At 44.7% G+C, this 20340-nt stretch overlaps 1 protein-coding gene across 1 annotated transcript in view; it reads right to left on the bottom strand.

Moving 5' to 3' along the window:
• Nucleotides 1-19282, bottom strand: part of LOC144822305 (uncharacterized) — a 123197-nt gene extending 103915 nt beyond the window's left edge. The window contains exon 1 of the mRNA XM_078679652.1: nt 14566-19282. The gene's annotated coding sequence lies outside the window, so the exon portion shown is untranslated. The remainder of the gene's footprint in view (nt 1-14565) is intronic.
• Between the last annotated feature and the right edge of the window lie 1058 nt (nt 19283-20340).

Here is a 20340-nt window from a genome sequence, read left to right as displayed (position 1 = left end):
GTAGCTGGACCACATACCAATGTTTGGGGCAACCCCAGGTCGTTACAGCTTGTTTGGGGGACCCCATTACCTTTCCGCTCAGTAAGAGTAAATCACATTCGGATCAGCCAAATCTCTCTGCATCCTTGGAAATAGAAAATCTTCCAAGTGTCTGAAATCATGGCAAGTGTGCAATAATAAGGGCGCCAGAATCTTAGTTGGCTCACAGCTTCCAAATTGTTGTGTCTAGAAAGCGTTAATTGAACATGTCGATAAACAGCTAACATGTTTTGATAACCTTGACGGCTTCAGCACTCACTGTGCAGACTAGGGGAACGATGTAAGTCTAGAGATGTAAAAAAAAAAACTTTTCTCATGTGTAGACCTTCGCGAAGGCTAACTTACAAAAACGGCTATGCAGTGTTGTGCGCGAAAGCAGCAAAAGGTAAAATGGCGTTTAAACTTCTAATAAGCCATGCTAACATAACATGCGCGCAAAGCAGGCCTTAGGCCATACTACTCCCTCCCTTGATCGGGTAACGCACAATAAAGGGGGCAAGATTCATAGAATGCAGAGTTCAAGTTCGAATGAGACAGAACCAAGTTCAGGAATTTTGCCAAACTTGATAATTGGGATTAAAAATCCAAATTAAAAAGGAACCGAGTCAGTGAAAATAATCATGGGTGGACAACAACCGGAGCCTCTATCACCGTCAGAGGACAACTCGGGCTTTCTTCAAGATAACTGCGTGCCAGAAAGTCATTGGCCGCAGCCCATATGCTCCAATTGCCTAGAACCCCATGAGCCGCTGTGCAGGCCATAATCCCGAAACTAGAACAATCTATTTCATGAGCAACTAAGGGACTCATTAGTAGATTAAAATCCAGGTCAGGAGACACCGTGTTGCAGAGACACAAATCCAGGGCCCAGTCAAATCCACAATCCAGGCAATGGAAAACAGGCTGCACGCAAGTAAAGTATGAGAACCGGAAAGTTAAACCATATGCCACACTCAGAGTCGCCAGAGACAGCGATCCATAGTATTCTAGCATCCGGTTACGAAGCTGGAGCAGCCGGGGCAGATCGTCATGGGGCACAGACTGTGCTTCCATTCTGAAGTAAACAAATTAACAGCAGCACACCCGCTCCTAAAGCGAGAACTAACAGGAAACCGCCGAAGACACTCGAAAAAATGCTGGGATCACAGGAAATATAGTTTGGAACAAGGTCACAAGGCCAGAACTTTAAAAAAGTGTGCCAGGCACGTGGTCGACGAGGCAGTAAAGATTGTGTGAATTAAAGCACCAAAATGCAGGGGCAGGTCTGTGTTTAATAAGGCATTCACCTCAATACGAGTATTTGCAATGTGAAGGACGAATGTCACACGCGCAGATGTAAGGGGGACTTCCTTCTGGGACAAAAGAGCTCTTATTCGACTCATTTTGTTGAACTCTGCTTTCAAGGTCGGAATAGAAGGACAGATGGAAACATCAAGCCTCCTACGTGGAAGAGGAAACAGGACATTCTTACAGCAAACTACACGTTGGGAAACCGTAACAATATACGGAATAGCAGCAAGCATACCACAGCAATCTTCATTATTATATAACAAATAACTACCGTTTGCAAGCAATGTGAAAGTTGGTGTAATAGCCGGGTTGGGGGTGCCTTTCAAAACACACGCACGATTTGGTGCTGTAATATTACAAGAACCATGCAATTGCAGGTTTCTACAGACTAAAGAGTGATCTGGTGTGGAAGTGCAGTCTTCACCTTTTAGATAAACCTCTTTTCCCTCTCTCAAGCACCTATATGTAAATGGGAGATTCCACACTTCATGTAAAAAGGCACTACCTAAAGGTTCAAATCTGCCTATGGCATAGTGTTTCATGCATGACTCAAATTTAAACAGGGGGAAAGGTAGAATTATTAACCCATGGATGAGCCAAACTGCAGAATTTGACTCGGCCACTGAAAACGGTAACAATTCCAATTTTTCAATATGCAACAGTAAAAACGTGGCATCATTCATTGACATAAATTGTTGTTTAACAGTCAAATTAAAAGGCAAAAATAACAATGTCGTGTTCATGTAATCCCAAGGCACCTTCCCAGATGTTAACGTTTGAAGAGTCCAAGCAAACTGCATTATAGAACGCAATTGATTTTGTGCATGGTACAGAACTGCAACATCATCTTGTACAATATCAACAATAGATGAAACAATATTATCTAATGTGTAAATACAGGAAGAAAGTGTGTTATCGCTATCATCTACAACGGCAAGCACTTTTTCTAAATTGGCCTGCTCAATTGCTCTAAGCCGAGAAGGAGCTTCAATCTGGGACAGTCTCCAAACTTCGTTGTAGGCTCCATATATCCATCTTTTCGGTCTGCCTGCTGCAGGGCCCTTTACAAAATCATTCAAATCCACTGTGTCAGTCAATTTGGATAAATGCAACTTAACTGACGCTAAGGTCGAGTGCCTGAGCCAATTCTGACACAATTTGCCTACAGAATAGGTAGTGACTGAATGTTGACTCTGAAAATGGGGGATCTATTCTAACCTCTGTATAGCCAGAGGTCAGGCCCAGAAAATGGTGCTGGCAGGAATCTGCACTTTTTTGCCATAGCAACCAGCCTTCGGGATTAATGCTGGAAACATTAAAAGGAATTTCTCAACTGGTCTTGTAAATCACTAAGGGAAGTACTGGTGTAATTATTCCAATGGGGGTATTCACCCCTATCAGGAAATGAAGCAGCATTTAATTTTTCAGAAGTAGCCAATCCAAAGCTGGTGGTTTGTGAAATAGTGGCATTCAGAAACAACATAGGGTTCGGGATGAGACATGCACAATGCAAAGCCTCTGTGCCTTGTACTTGCCAAATTTTAGAACCCCAAACAGATTTAAGATCAATGGCATCTTTCCACAGCTCATAGCCCTCAACAGCCAACTGGTCAATAAAGGACTTTGAATACAGTAATTTTGTGTGGGTAAGTCTAACCTTAGGAGAGGACTTCTCATTCATCTTAAAATAAAATCATTACGGTGTGATTGATCAAAATCAGTAAAATAAGAAAACTTTTTCAAAAGACTTTTGGAGCTGCCTTTAACAGGTGCGGGACAATATTCCCACTGTGTGTATAGTTAACCACATTTCTAAATGAACTTGTCTTATGCAGAAAGTGATTGCCAAAATGCTGGTAAATCACCATAGTTCGCAGACTCTAAATATAAATCTTCAGCATCGAAGGCAGCATAATATTTCAAATAAGAAAACAAAGCCTCTACGGCCTGGAAGTCGCAATCATCAGAGCGAATATTTTGTTGAACCACATCCCCCATAGAAACACGGAGTACATTGGGAACATTAATAACCTCTGTGGGCCCATGAATCTGGAACTTTACAGCATCCCATACAATTCCATCTAAAACAGGCCAAGCAGTTTTATTCACAAATATCTGGTCCCTCTTCATGATGTGTGAAGAGGAGTGGGGGCCAAAGTTCCATCAATTAGTCTAATTGAAGTTCTTTCTTGAATGTAGTGTCCATTATTAAAATGAAAAAAATACAACACAAATCCGATGGACATGAACAAAAAGATTGAAAAAAGCACCAGCCAAATGTAAGTCCAAGGGGGTATCAAAAAATGTTTTTTAAACCAGGTAGCAAAAATCAAAACTTTTGAAGGGGCCTTAGATGTTGTAGACCCAGTGTCAAATGAAAAACGTGATTGAGTAGCCACACGGGTCTCCAAATCAGGCATAGACAAGTCAGTGGGGTAAGTATATTCAGTATCATTAAGAGGATCACCAGCAGTTGAATTCAATAAAGGATTCGTAACTGTATTCATTTCAATGGCAATATCAGGCCTGATGGCTGGATCCGGGACCAAAACATAGTGTCACACCATTGCTGGACACAAAACCGCAGGAGTCATACTATGAAGAATCGGCCACCCTGTGTAGTTTGACATTGTCAATGGAGATGTACCTGTTCCCCTTTCGCCCAAGAAGAGGAGGTAAAATGTCTGTTCTTGTACCCTGCACTCCAATCACAGGAACTGGAGCTTGATAGGAGGGACCAAATTCCTTCTTGTTCTTGATCTTCTCTCGGACCAGTTCTCCAACTTGGGGTAGCCAGCCGACTACCGCAATCTTGAACGCAGCATCTGATGTGGAGGGCAAGTGTTCCTATGCAAGACTGTCTCTGGTCTTTTGTAGGTTCTGTACAACATTAGAATGTTCATCTAAGTCAAAGGATGGGGCTGCCGCTGCCATGTCTAGACCATCAAGGTCCGGGACAAACATTTTGATGCGAAAGAGCATTTTGTATGGGGTCCGCCCACCCAGAGACCTTCTAGGGAGATTATTTAGTGCACGCTGTACGCTATTCAGGTGGTTAAGCCAGTCTCTGTCAGTACCTAATACCTTAGCTGTCAAGGATTGCTTTAAGTCACGGTTCATCCAGCTCCACAACACTATTACCCTCAGGCCGGTATGGAGACGAAAATTTGACCTGGACCCCAATGAAGCCATGGCATCCTTGTACGCCTTAAAGGCGAACGCTGGACCCTGGTCCAAATGGAAAGTACCACACGCAAAAATTCCCACAAAGACACGCAAATCCCTTACAACAGTTCTGGAATCAGCACTCCTTTGAGGCCACAACCACACAAAGCGCGTGCAAGAGTCAACTGCTACTAAGATGTACTTATACACAGTATCTGATGAGAAAGGACCGCAGTGATCTAAATAAACACACGCAAGTGGTTTATTAGATATGTACAACGAGTTTGAAGCGGGCGTGCAGCAGTAGAAGGTTTAATTTGCTGACAGATGCCACGTTGAAGGACATAATCACGTGTTTGTTTGTACAAACCCCGCCACCAATACCGTTGCTGAAGAAGAGACACAGTAGCTGACACGCCGGCATGCGATGAGGCCATCCCAGCGTGGGCTGCTGTAATCAAAGTCTGCCTGCGGTCCGCGTTGGGTATTAACTTGTCACGAACGTCGTTAATTCTCACATAAGGAACTTTATCAGGACTTAAATGATAAGAGTATTTAGAAGGGAAACCTCAAGGGTAATTACCTCCCTTCTCTGTTGCGGCAATACATTTGGAATGTGCAACTGCTGCTACTGCATATGTTGCAACTGCTGTCTTCGCAGCTTCATCTGTGAGACAGTTGCCAACAGCAAATCTGTTTTACATATTTTAAATATCGCAGCGCATTTGCTCTCAGTACCCACCAGAGTCCTACTGTTGGGGGGAATTTAAAGCATTGCCCTCCCGTTCTGCCGCAAGCTGAGTGCTCCATTGTTACGGAGGGGGGCAGACATCTTTGCTGGCTTCACTCCCTTCAGGTTGCCGGGAGGAGGTGCCAGTACAGCAGTAGCGGTTTAGTGGTTCTTGCCACGAACACTACTTAACACCAATGGTGCCGTGGATGCGCAGCGGACTCGCGCAGCGGTCGAGCCAAAGTCAAGCCCGTCTGAGCTCATCCGCGGCCAGGGGCCAACCACTATATGCACGGAATTAAATATTCCTCATACGAACTTCGTTCTCTGGCACCCAAGGCCAACCTGAGGATCGAGCCTATAACCAAACACTAGTTATAACGTTATGGTCTTCTAAATCTCGGTCCTGTCACACCACCGTCTATCCCAGCACATGCAACCCCCCCTTCAATTCTGCTCGACTGTGCTACTACAAGGATAAGGACTTCAGAACCTAAAGAGGTAAACATCGTATATCTCAAGGTAAAGCACCAGCTAGAAATTTTTAACCTCTTAGATACTGAAGCCCCAGATTTACTATTAATCACAGACACTTGGCTAACTGTGGAATCCACGCCTGACATACTAGCTGCACTACAAAGCAACTACCATTTGATGCAAGTTAACAGACCTCCTGGGAAAAGAGATAGCGGCACTTATTAAAAGAATAACTCTTGGTCATCTCCATTGCCCCTTGAGAAGTGGCTTCAGTGGATAGTCTCACACTTGAACTAATTTTTCCAAAATCCACGCTGCTGTGCATACTGATCTACAGACTCCACACTGCAATGGGGGAATTCATCACTGAATTGGCTAATTACGTAACCCCTCTAACCATAGATTATTCTAAGATTTTGTTAATTGGAGGCCTGAATTGCTGGCCCACCAAGGAAGGGGGAAGTCGGGGCTCTAAGGAGCTCACAGACCTGTTAAATAACTTGAACCTAGAAGGTCACATTACTGAACCCACACACATCAAAGGGCATGTATTAGACCAACTATGGACCTCTAACTTCTTGGTCCATAACTTAACCGCTAAGCCATGTGTGTGGTCAGACCACCACCTATTAACATTAAATGGTCTTTCCCTAGTTAAATCCTTGATCGGCCCAAAAATACTGACCAGGAACTGGAACCGCGTCCGCTTGCCTGAGTACCTAACACCCTGAAATCCACACTCCTGCCTAGAACAAATAATAATGTTGATGAGTTGGAGATAGCTATCTCCAACTGGCAATCAAATGCAAGTGAGATTCACGCCCCGCCACAAAGGTAAGAAAGAGGTACGAGGTGGCACGAAGCATCTAAATGGTTTACTATAGAATTAAAATCAGTAAAACTTAAAACCCGCCAGGCGGAACGGAAATGGCAGAGAAGTTATTCTCCTGTAGAAAGGAAAACGTACAAAACAGCTCTAACTGATTACAAAGCTGCCATTGTGGAGGCAAAAAAAGCCTTCTACATGAACAGGGCTCTTAGCTCCGAAAATAAATCCAAAGACATCTTTAAGATAGTCAGAGAAATTTCCAATCCCGACCGGGTCACACTGGCCATTACCCCCTCCCAGGCCTTATCTGACAATTTGAAGGCCTTCTTCATTGACAAAATTAAGGTTATCCAGAACTCCATCTCTCCTAGCTCTCATGATTGGAAATCATATCAGCAATTTACTAACTCAACTACAATGTCTAGCTTCCAAAACATTACCTCAGATCGGCTCACAGAATTAAGAAGCAAGATACAATCTGGCTCCCCTAAAGACCCCTGTCCCTCTAAGATACAAAAAGATATTCTTTCACAATTTCCAGATACCTTTCTCTCACTGCTCAACCTCTCCCTGGGGCAAGGGGTGGTGCCACATGCTTTCAAAGAGGCAGTGCTAGTCCCGCTTCAAAAGAAAGCCGGAGTAGATCCTAACCTTCTGAGTAATTACAGACTCATATCGCTCCTCCCATATCCGGCAAAAGTGCTTGAAGCACACGTAACAAAACTCCTTTGCACATTCATCAAAGAGACTAATTTCTTGGATTCCCACCAGGCAGGATTCAGACCGTCACACTCCACTGAATCAGTCATCTTAGGCGTAATGGATGACTTGAATGAGGGAGCAGACAGGGGGTGCACACAGGCATTGGTACTGCTCGACCTGTCTGCTCCATTCGATACCGTGGATCACACCATATTAGCGGACAGAATGGCAGTGGCAGGCGTGAGAGGCACGGCCCTGGATTGAATGATTTCATTTTTAGAGGACAGCGCCCACTCTGTTAGGCTATCACCCTTTAATTCAGCCAGGGTCAATACCACTTGTCGGGTACCACAGGGCTGCTCCATCTCCCCCCACCTGTTCATCATTTATATCTGCCCCCTGATTCATGCCCACCAAATCAGGGGAGTGATTGTATATAACTATGCAGATGATATGCAGTTGATATTCCCAATTGACAAGACTGAGGAATCTAAGGCCTTCTTCCAAAACACCATGCTTTTCATTAAAGACTGGATGAGACACAACTATCTTAAATTAAACTCTGACAAAACAGAGATAGTCATTTCTAATAACAGACTTCATCATTGGATGCAAGGACACAGGCCAGCTGCATTAGGCATTTCACCTACCCCTAAGAACTCAGTCAAAAGTCGGGGGATCAAAATTAATGCCAAGTTATCCATGCATGAACAGATTAGTCTGGACACTCCCTCGTGCATCTACAATCTAAGGACCTTCAAGAAAATCAGGAGATTTTTTACAAGTGAGGCAAGCATGGTAATCATGCTGGTCTTCATTATGTCCAGGCTGGATTACACCAATGCTATCTATTTGGGCCTTCCTGCCAATCAAAGCCATAGATTGCAGCTGATCCAGAATCAGGCAGCTAGGTTAGTCTCCCAGCAACCAAGACACTGTCATACCAAGCCACTAATGAAGCAGCTTCGTCAGCTCCTAGTGACACAGCAGTCCATGTTTAAAACAGGTTGCATGATCTTCAACGCACTCCATGAGACATGCCCCAAATTCATCTGCACAAAGATTTCACGGTACCTTCCCAAACGAAATCTCAGATCAGCCTCTATGAATATGCTGACTATCCCCAGATTTAAGTGTAAGAGGCTAGGTGGCTCTCACTTCTCTGTACTCGGCCCAAAACTCTGGAATTCTCTACCAATTGACATCAGATTAACATCTGAGTACATCAGTTTCAGAAAAAAATTGAAAACTTGGCGGGTCACCCACGCCTACTGCTTAAGGACGGTTCTCCTATCTCCGATAGTGCCAAGAGACCTTTCGGTGAAGGAGCGTTCAATAAATCCCTCAAACATAAACAAACACAGATGGACTTTAGATAGGACACTATTGTTGGACGAGACAGTGGGCAGTCAGCTGAGACAGGACACAGTGGAATTTTTTTTAATGAACAATGGATCAGCTCCTGCATATACTTTAGGATCTAGGATGCTTTTAAAACATTTATTAGAGGGAAGATTATAAGATTAGCAGCATGTAAACATAGAGTTCAAGCGTAAACAAGGATGGATAACAAAAGGAATGTCATTAGGGGGATTGAAGACAGAGAGACAAGAACACGGTGTACAGATTACAGAGATACAGAGTAAGCCTTCACCAACTCTTTCAGGAATTATAAGCGGACGATTTGGAGGTATCAGAAGATCAAATAGAAAATTGGCTCAGGAAGGTCTCACTCCCAAAACTTGGATTTGAAATTGGTTCTAAACCAGGAAATAAGTCAGTAGGAGGTGAGGGGACTAAAAAAGAGTAAAGCAGCAGCTCCAGATGGCTTACCAAATGAGTGGTATATAGCATTGGCGTATGAACTAATCTCTGTATTGGGCAGATTGCTGGTAGACATTTTTTCAAGAGGAAATACTTCACCGAGATCATAGGATGAGGCCACGGTTAGTGTGATATTAAAGCCTAATAGCGACCCTAAATTCTGTGAATCTTACCAACCAATCTTATTGCTGAGCTGTGAGAACAAGATCTATACACACATTTTGACAAAGAGATTGGATAGGGCGTTCTGGGGCCTAGTTCATAAGGACCAAAAGGTCTTCATCAGAGTGCTGCAGCTCCATGAGCTTACACACAAGCTGGTGGGAGCAATGGATATGGCAAAAGAAGGAAAAATAGCAGATAAATGATGGAATGCACTCCAATTTTTCTTAATGTCAGCAAATTAAAGGGTGCTCAAAGGCAGAAGTTCTGCATGCTTGCTTGACGCGTGCTCTGTCCCGGTGAAACCAATTTAATTTCCAAATCTGGCTGGTGCATCACTACGCGCCAGTCTCAAGCTGAACAGCCATACAGATATGTCACACAGGTCAACAACCAAGAAACCAATTTTAGTCCAAATAATCCATTTTTATTCCATAACGTTCAATGATTTTCAAATTCACAACAGAGGCGACGAGATCCTAAGCTTCAAATCCTAGACATGCCCATCCAAGCTTTATCCTATAGCACGAAAGAATTCACAGTATGTCCTGGGTAACCATGTAGAAATCCACCCAATGTATTTTGGGCATACATCCCTTCTTCAGGGGTAACTCAAATGCGAGGATAAGCCCATCAAGATCATATAAAATCTCAGCAAACATAAGCCTAAACTATTCCATTAAATCATGTAAAACGTGCAGTCCATAACATGAATGTACACCAAACATACCCTCACCACTGTGCCAAATTGTGCAGTGTATTACGTACATGACATAAAACAAACACAGCTTGAGTGACCGAAAAGTGTGTGCTATTAAACTAAAACATATGTGCTGTAATGCCCAAAATTAATAATAAACAGTGCCGCATGCTAAACTAAGACATATTCCAAGCCCCATAGTGCCAAAACCCATATTAAACCTAACAATAAACTCACAATGCCATAGGTGTAAGATCTGAGTTTTCCATATCTAAACGCCATGTCGGCAGTTTGACTGCTTCAACTGGGTTCATGAAGCCAACAAAAAATATCCTCAAAGCAAACTACTGGTTTTAAACCCATTGAAATACCCGCAGGTGAAGCCCATCTGAATTAAATCAAACCATGCGATCATGAATAAACCACCGTTAATACAAAACCTTATTGTGCATTCCTGCAAAAAAAGAACTTTAAAAAAAAAAAATGCAAACAGCCACAATTAATAAATGTAAAAAAACTAGAACCAGACAGGTAGTGTGAATTTTATCATGCTATAGGATAAGCATTTGAAGCTTGAAATCACGTCGCCTCCATTGTGAATTTGAAAATTAATGAACGTTATAAAATAAACATGGATTATTTGGACTAAAATTGGTTTCTTATTTGATGACATGTGCGACTTATGTCTGGATGGCTGTGCATCAGAAGGGAAAATACCATTAACAATCTTTACATTTGATGCTGCCGAGGCTTTTGACAGAGAGAATTGGGATTTTTTTAACGGAGGGATTAAACATAATATATATTGAACCACTAGCGATAAAGGTGAGGGAAAACACTGCCATTATGCCTTTTGAATGCAATGGGTGGAAGAGACAGGTTGCATAATACGCAAACAATTTGTTGCTATATTCCTCGAATTTGGCATGCTTGTATCCCGTTAATTTGCAAACCTTGGAGGAGTTTGGGAAGGTTTCAGGTTAGCTGGTGAACAGACAAAAAACAAAATAATGGAGTGGAATGCCCTGTGCAATAGCCCCCTTCTAAGAAAGAAATTAGGTATATTGGGGATTGAGTTGTACAAGTTTTGGATAAGATTGCCCAAGTCAATTTTATCAAAGCTATGGTGGACACAAGAAGAATGTTAAAATCATGGTGGTATATCCAGTTTACGATCTTTGAGGGGACCAATAGTATAAAGATGTTGATACTGCCAAAGTTCACCTTCATCTTTATTGCGATTTTGCTAACATTTAAACAGAGCAGTTTAAGAAACTGCAGGGAGAAATAAGCAGTTTTATTTGGGCCTCCAGGGGACTAGAACTGCTTGGCAAAAACTCTGCAGGAAAATGATTGAAGGCGTTATAGCAGCCCCAGACTTCCAATTTTACTGTTGGGCCTTCCAGTTGAAAAATACTAGAACTTTGCTAAGGAAAGGAGCAATTACAGACAGGTCCTATGTTTTAAGGCATGCTGAAAAACCTGCAATATGGGGGTAGACTTTTCTTGTACAAGACTGGAAATTCCAAGTTCTTTACACAGGTTAGACTGAAGCCTCTGAATGCTACATGTAGGTTTTGGGTGCAACTTAGACGGGTTTTAGGGAACCTTATTATAGTGGTCATGTGGTCACATTTAATGCCAGAGTAGGAACACCACCATTTTCATTGCTCTAGTTTTTAGGTTGCCTTCTTTTCTTAAACATGATGACATTTGACACATATTTGCTTGTGTGCCTATACAGGATAATATTCTCTGAAATGGCTTTGATTGCATTTCCACTTTGTAGGCATATTAGCAAATACCTTGAAGATTATGTACAAGTTCACTGCGTAAAATGTTGTTTTTTGTTATTGTCCACTCAGTGACACAGCTGTCACGATAGAATCAACAATAGCGGCCTGGCTGGGACTTAAACATGGCAAGATGGGTGATGTTTATTATATAAACGACATCACTCTCTTGTTTAGTTAGAGGAGCATTTTCCTGACACTGAGAGGTTGCCCCATGCCGGTATTCCAGCCACGCTGATTCCTGTTTAACTTTTGCAAGGAATGATGGGCATCTCTACACCAAAAGGACACCCTGATGACACTTATCTACAGGTAACAGGGGTTTTAGATCATCCTACAGGGATTCTGGCAGATTCACTCACCCTAGGTGCACTAGGATAGATGGCACTAGATAGGAGTTCGAAATATTACAGTATTCTTATGCAAGCATACATTTCTGTAACAGCAAAATGGTTGAATTGTTTAACTTCTATGCCATTCTCATAATGCTAATCACGTTATTCTGTTTCCTTCTATTGATTATTGAAGTGCACATATTTTAATCAAGAATCACAATGCTTTAATAATTTTTGAAAATGCATGTTGTGTATTTCTTGTGTATCTCTTTGGGTATGCATGAATAACCAAACGAAAAGGTTCTACATTTGTTACTGCAGTTTCCTTGGTAGTCAGAGTTGTCATGTTCTGAGGTTGCACAATTCATTTGCTACCCTGTCAGGTTTGGGGTACAGATGGTGCACTGTGAGTTAGCAGGACTATGGCCAACATATACTGATGGTGTACATAAAATCAGTCTTGCACAGTTTTGACATTTATGTTGTTCAACAAACGCACAGTTTTTACTGAGAAAGTATAAGCGGTACGACAAAAGTTTAGCAAGACCTCTGAAAGAAGCAGAATTAAACAGATGGGGATGATCACCAAGGAAGATAGTCTGATATCCTGGGAAGATGTGTCTCAGATTACAGGTGACAGGTTATCTAGATTTAAGTTCTACCAACTGCCCAGCTGGGCACATCAGTTGTGTCAAGATGGTTGGGGGAACATCGAGTGGGAGGTACTACCACAAGGGTGCTCCCCCATAAAGAAAGAGGTGGCAAAATAGTACTAGATTATAGTGCAAGGCATTGATAGAGCCTTCACCTTGCAAGAAAAGATTTGGAGAAGGGACCTGCCAACGCTGGTGTTAAAATACTTTTGGCAAATATCTAGGTCTACTCTATGTGAATCAGTGAAAACTGCATCTCTCCCGAAAAATCCTCTGTTCCCAATACACAAAGCCCACTGGACCTCGAAAAAGCTGTGAAGTTTGGGAAATAGAGTGGTGAAGTCCTATCTCAAATGTGTTGTTGAGATGGCTGATGGCATGCACATGTTTATGCAGTGTCCCGCTACTCATCTCTTCTGACAAGAAGTGGATAACGTTCTATCGAAAAGTTGGGTAGAGAAATAAAGGTAGGCCTGGCACTGGTGATTTTTGGTATCTTAGAATGTAAAAGGGTTATCACTGAACTATCTAAGCAGCATAGATCACTCCTATTTGTGCTAATTCTGTTGGCAAGAAGGAAAATTTGCATGAAATGGGTATCCTCTACCCCTCTGAGATTTACAGGTTGGGTACTTTCAGCTCAGCTGATAGTAAGCTCGATTATAACTATCCATCATTGAGAAAGGCAGGGATGTGGAAGCTGCTAGAGAGCTGGTGGAAGAAACAGAAGCTATGAAAGGCCACTATCTATTGGGAAGATGTCAGATGATTAAGACCTAAGAACCAACACATGTGAAGAACCAAGGCCATCACAACTAATCGAACAATGTTGGATACGGTCTTGGTCAAGTTGCGGCACATAAGTAGAGAGATCATGGTTTACAACCTGCTGCAAAATGAGGTAAAAAAGGTAACATAGTTTGATGTGCAGCTTGCATAAGGGTGAGGCTTCTGCTTAAATAAGGAATGTTGGTGTAAATTTTCTTGTCCCTTGGCTTCCTAATCCACTTCACAATTTCTGCAAGCATGTTGGATGGATTGCAAACATGGCAAGGATGAAGGTCACATTGTGCTCATCACATGGCCACTGATCTCTCTAACAGGTTTTACCACTGTTTTTGCAGTAACTAAAGTATCTCTACAGTCAATGTACCTGCCTCATAACTTAAGATGTTTCTATTTCAACTCTCTGGTTCTAAATTTTCGACAATGTTGAACATTTGAAGCAGTGTGGTGTTGGTTCAAGTTAATCTGTACGTTACACATGTCTCTGCAGAGGTAGATTTTGAACTCAAGCAGCTAAATTATCAGTTCACCACTCTGTTCAATATTTTACTTTATGTATTGGGCCTTTAAGGGATTTAAAAATCCCAATGTTTTAATTTCTTTCCATAATAACATCAGCCACTTGATTGTTGGATGTAGTAATTTTCTTCCTGTATTCTTTTACTACTTTTTCTTAGGACATTGTAAGGTGTGGGTTTAAAACTGAATGAATTACTCCCACAGAACATGCACAGCAAGTACTGGCTGTCTATGTACTTATTGACCCAGACGACACTAATGGTTGCAGAAACACCCTTCTAGCAGGCTCCTCAAACACATGCACAAATGAGTAATTTTGATTGTATGTAGTTTGTGTTTGTGCATATACCTGTTCCAGACATTCTCTTTCAATTATAAACTCAAATCAGAAGGTTTCAGAGACTATATTGACAATGGTGGGAATGAGATTACAAGACTAAAATCGGTTTTGAGGCAATAAACATACTACCGGTGACTTCAAGTAACTGTGAAAGGGGTTTCAGCACTAACTGTCTTGATATTCAATAAATCAATCAGGGAATGGTAAAGAACGCTACTCACCCATGAGGGTCTCAGGGCGCTAGAGGGAGGGGTCAGCAGCTTCGGTCAGTCAAAGAGCCAGGTCTTGAGGGTCTTCCTAAAGATGTTAAGAGAGGGGGCGCGTCTGATGTTGATCGGGAGCTCTTTCCAGGTCTTGCCCGCGATGTAGGAGAAGTCTCTTCCACATGTTCTGGCTCTGCGGTTGTGTGGGGTTTCGGCAAGAGCGAGGTCGGCGGATCGGAGGTTTCTCATGGGTACACGGTGCGTGATTCTCTTGTTGAGCTATTGGGGTCCGGTGTTGCGGAGGCATTTGAAGGCGTGGGTGAGTATCTTTAAGGTTACTTTCACCACCTTTCCACCACCTTACTCTCTACACCTTTCTTCACTAATGTTAATACATTTTATGGGCTCTACTCTTCCTCTTTGGAATTCATTACCATATGTTAACAGATGGTTGACTGCTCATCGCCATGAGGAGGATACTCTGTCTAGGAAGGTAGATCCTACTGCCCATTACAATAAAAAAGAGAAGCAGATGTATGGGATGTTTTATAGTTATTTGTTACCCACATTTTAGGGATTCAATGATGTAAAAAAAGCTCACTAATTACTCATTTCTTATTGTTAAATATCCTGTGGCAATATATAATAATCTGTAATGTCTGGCTTAATATAAGTGCAGAATATCCAGTTATAATTGTATCTTTCATATGGAATATTGTTTGTCATGCTAAGTATACTGAATGCAGTGTGAAACTTATTTTTGGGATAATGGTCAAAGTGGCTAAAATTGTCAGTGTATATAATGGTGCTATGCTATGTAGGTTAATATATGTTATAGTTTTGATATCCACGATTACAGTTTCTAGCATTTTTGATGCAATGTGTGAACTGTGCTTTGTTCTTAGTGCCTAGTATGCCTAGCGTTTAGCACTTAGGGGCTCATCTACTGTAACTAATCAGACATCTAACTTCATCCACATTTGAGCTGTTAATTCCTCAGACAGGAAACTTAGGTCCCTGGTTTAAGTACTGATCAGCTTTCATTTGTTAAATCTCGTAATGCGCTCCAATGTATTCACAACAGATCTTCTAAACGTGTGAGGTCTTAAGATCTGATATCTCTTATGGTGGGTCACTTCCTGTGAGGTAATTTGCCATGATGCTACTTCTTATAATGTCACACACTGTGATGTCAGTTGCATAAGCCTAACGTGGTAAAGAGGACCCCACCCCTTCTTTTTTAGGACTTGTGCCAATGGGAATGATTATCTGTTATAATGTTACTTATAAGCTGTTTTTACCACAGCAAATTATTGATACCTTAAGGTTTCAAAATTAACCTAAACTGGCAATAAAATGAGTTTATTACTGAAATCCGCTGTGACCTGAAGGTCAAGTTCAATATGTGGCAGACTCCGCCTTTCATCCGAGATCTGTAAATGAAGTGCCATAAAAGTGGATAATAAAACCATCTGTTACATACAGTGCTTAAAAATGGCATGAAGTGCTGTATGAATGTGGCTGTGGGGGGTGGGGGGCGGCCGACTGATAGGGAGGTTTGTGCCCCTGCGTTTTTTGGGCTGGGTGGTGCAGCCCGAGCCCAATTTGGCTCGATTTGGGCTACTTGTTGGGCTTCAGGCGGGGGGTGTATATACGGCCATTTCGGGAGCTGTGTCACCATTTTGGAAGGTGAGACGGCTGCCGAGATCTCCGTTAGTCAGGGAAAGTTTTTGTTTACGTAGTCAGGGAGCAATGTTTAGGGAGCCTACGGCAATATTAACATGGCCAAAACTGATGCGAGGGTCCAGGAGGCCATGGGACTCCTGGTTGAAGCTGGCCAGATGTACCTTGAGAGAGGCCCGGTTGAGAGCACGGATTGACCGCCGCCGCGAGGCTGCGGCAAGAAAAAGGGCAAAGACGTACGTGGGAGGGGGCCGTGGGTCAAAGGCAGACCCTGCAATAAAGGAAAAACGGGGAAGGAGCGCTACGAAGTGCCCCCCTGGCTTTCTTGGAGGGGAAGGGTGGAGAAGCGCACAAAGGAAAGCACAATGAGGGCACTGAGGCCTTTGGGGCCTTGGGTGCCACCAGGTTTATTGGGGCTGCCATTGGGAGCGGGGGGCCTGAATCAGCGGGGTGCCCCTGTGGTGGTAGGTCAGGAGAGTTTAGGGGGAGGGCTGAGCAGGCAGCTCCTGGGTGGGAGCAGGGACCCAGTGTCAGAGGTTGGCAGGTGATCTCTCAGAGAGGGGGGTATGGGGTGCAGCCGGTGCCTGCAGGGGAGGAGGAGGGGTCCAGAGAAAAAGCTGTGGTGGCTCTGGACATTTGGGGGTGGTTGGACAGGGCCCCTGGGTGGGTGAGGGACAAGTGGTCGGCGGAGGGGGTGTGGGTGCAGGGGACACAGGGGGGAGGGGAGGAGCACCTGGGAAAAGGAGGGGAGGCCTCACCGGGTCGGCAGCGGCGGAAGAGGCCAGTTTCCCTTTTAAAATGGAGCAAGGGGGAGGAGGAGGGGAGCCGGAGGGTGCGGGAGAGTTCCCTGCCAGCCCGGGAGTACTGGGCGGGTAGTGCCAGGAGGGGGGTGGGCCCAGCGTAAAGGGGGGGGTCACTCAGCGGGGCTTGGTAGGGAAGGGGCCAGAGTGGGGGAGGGATGGGTGGGTGCAGGGGGATGCACTGTCACACCCCCAAGGGCAGTAGGTTTAGGGGGGTATTGGCAGTGGTGCCCGGAGCAGGGACAGGTAGGGACAAACAGGGACATTAACCACGGCATGACAGACCTTCCATTTGCATTGCAGGTACAACAGGCGCAGGGCTCAACCATGACGGGCGAGTTGCATGCGGCTCATCGCTACCGAGAAGAAGTGAAGGCAGGGTCCAGGGTGGCCAGCTGGAGCACGGCGAGGGACCGCGGTGGCAAAGTTGAACGGAGGTCTGCATTGGTCATGGCGGGGCAACAGAGAGTGGGGCAGAGGTGCCTACTAGGGCGGCGGTGGCCAGAAACGGACTCAAAGGGCAGGCTGTGGAGGCTGGCCCGATGGACGATTTGTTTACAAAAAAGGTGGTACACGAGGAAATGGTCATGAATGGGCGACAGCCCGGAGGGGCAGGGTCCTCCAGGGTGGCGGTGACACAGTATGGGCAGAAGTGGAAGGCTGAATCCACAATAAACAGGTTGTTGGAAGAGGCCAGGCACACATGGGTAATGAGAATAGAGGCAGAGGGGGAATGAGAGGACATCCCACTAGATTTTGATGAGGTTCGTTTGGAAGGGGAGATAGTGGACAAAGAAGGGGGGACCAGTAATGTTGTGCCTAGTCTTTTGCAGGAGGCGAAACCGGATGCGGAGTACGCGCCGACGTCTAGGTAGTCTCAACCCTCAGCAACACTGATTAGGCGGTGGATCCGGTGAGGACACCGACCTTGAAACCAGGTAAGAAAGGAGGGCGGAACAGCATGGATTACTCAAGACAGAGGGTGTCCACAGGGACTGCTTCAAGGGGCGAGGAAGGGGACAGTGGGCTCAAACTATGCAGGGGTAGGTATGTTAGAGACACAGGGTGGGTACTGAAGGGCAGACAAAGGTCGGGGAGACAGAACCGGGGATCAGGGGGGACGACGGACGAAGCGGCACAGCGATGCAGCTAAGGGTACAGGTGACAAGCGCGAAGGGAGGCCTGGTCAGTTGATGGAAGGCAAAGAAAGCAAGGAGGTCCGATTGCCAAAATTGCTATACAGGGGGGTGACGAAATGGTTGGGAGCACACCTCATGTTAGCCACATAAGAAAAGATATGGAAGAGCGAATATGTAGATATGTTGAAATTGTTGCATAGGGAATTGTGCTCTAAGGAGGGATCAAAAGAAGAAGAGCTGGAGTTATCCAGGCGACCCAGGGTGCCTAGGACTATAAAGAACTGGACATCAGCCTTCTTAATTTTTGGCAGTGTGTACTGTGAGAAGTACCCAGATATGTCCGAGGATTTGTTTAAATACATGGATGTAATAAGGAGGGCACATCTGACATACGGGGGCTACGCCTGGTCACACTATGATGAAGAATTTCATGCCATGCTCGCTTAGGACCCAGAGGCAAACTGGGGGGAGATTGATTCAGATCTCTACCAGCAGACCATGGGGGCGATGAAGTTTGGAAAGACAACTTACACGCCCAGCGGTTTGCCGTTGGTCTTCCGCCCATTTCGAACCTGCCCCACCAAGGGAGGGTGGGATACACGCAAAAGCCCGCAGGAGGAGGTCCCGGGGCCTGTTGGGATTACAAGGGTACGTGTGCGCGATACTACTGCAGATTTTGGCTCGAGTGCTCAAAATGCGCAGGTAGACACCCCCTGGTGCAGTGCTTCGGACCAGGTTACACAAGGCGGAGAACCTAAAATCAGTGGCAGCTCACAAAGCAGTTGCTTGGGAGAAATTGCAGAAAGAAGTACTTGAAGGGCGCATGGAGGGGCCATTTGCGATTAGCCCGATCAGGGATTTGATTATTTCCCCGGTCGGGGTGGTTCCAAAAAAGGAGAGAGAACATTATCGTCTGATCCAACAGTTTTCATGGCTGCAAGGGGGGTCAGTAAACGATTTAGTTCCTGATGACTTGACGTCAGTATCTTACTCTTTAGTGAACGTAGCTAGGGCCCTGGTGGAAAAGGTAGGAAACGGGGAGGAAATGGCAAAATGCAATGTTAAGGCCACTTTCCGGCTCTTGCCAGTACACCCGGACGACTTCCAGTTTCTGGGAATTCAGGCTGACGGCAACATTTTTGTGCATAAGGCATTACCCATTGGGCTCCATATCATGTGCACTGTTTGAAAAGTTCAGTTCATTCTTGCAGTGGGTTTTCTGTTGCAAAAAGGGTAAAGATACAGTGACACATTATCTGAATGACTTCTTCCTGGTGGGCTGGCCTGGTTCGACGGACTGCCAGCAGCAGCTGGACAGTTTCCAGAAGCTCATGGGGACACTGGGTGTCCCCTAGGCACCAGAGAAGACACAAATTCCAAGCACGGTTTTGTCATTTCTGGGGATTGAACTTGTTTCTGCGGCCATAGAGGCCAGGTTGCCGAAGGATAAGAAATTGCACATGAGACTGTTGATCGAGGACATGCTGGCCAGAAAGAAAGTGACAATGAGAATGGTCCAAGTTTTACTGGGGCATTTGAATTTTGCATGCAGGGTGGTGAGAGCGGGACAGACATTTTGCAGGAGACTGGGCAGGTCACTGACAGGCCTCTCGCTGCCACACCACCATATGCATTTGTCGGCAGGGACGAAGAAAGACCTAAGAATGTGGTGCAGGTTTTTGGGGTACCTCAATGGGATACCCATGGCAGCGCCAGAAGAGTGGGTTTGGGATGCCCAGATATTCTCTGGTGCAGCAGGATCAGGAGGTTTCGGTTTGTATTGACAGGGAAAATGGTGTGCCGAAGAGTGGCCAAATCATTGGAAAAATGGAGGCAGGAGCATTGCTTTTCTTGAATTGTTTCCGCTGGTGGTTGCGGTCACCCTCTGGGGGAGGAGCCTAGTGCACAAAAAGGTCACTTTCAGGGTGGACAACATGGCAGTGGTGCAGGTAGTCAACAGCAGTCCACGTGGGACGAGCATGTTTTAAAGCTATTGCGCGTATTCATGTTGGGTTGCTTGCAGTACGACATTCAGTTCAGGGCAAAGCTTGTACCGGGCGTGGACAATGACATTTTGGATGCTTTGTCTCGTTTGCAGTGGGAGAGGTTCCATGGGCTGGCCACAGAGGCAGAAACGAACAGGACGCTGGTGCCCAACGGGTTGTGGTCCG

The sequence above is a fragment of the Lissotriton helveticus genome, chromosome 3_1 (genome assembly GCF_964261635.1).
Source record: "Lissotriton helveticus chromosome 3_1, aLisHel1.1, whole genome shotgun sequence".
Classification (NCBI taxonomy): domain Eukaryota; kingdom Metazoa; phylum Chordata; class Amphibia; order Caudata; family Salamandridae; genus Lissotriton; species Lissotriton helveticus.
Note: the sequence above shows the minus strand (reverse complement) of the source record. Positions and strands in the feature narration are given on the sequence as shown.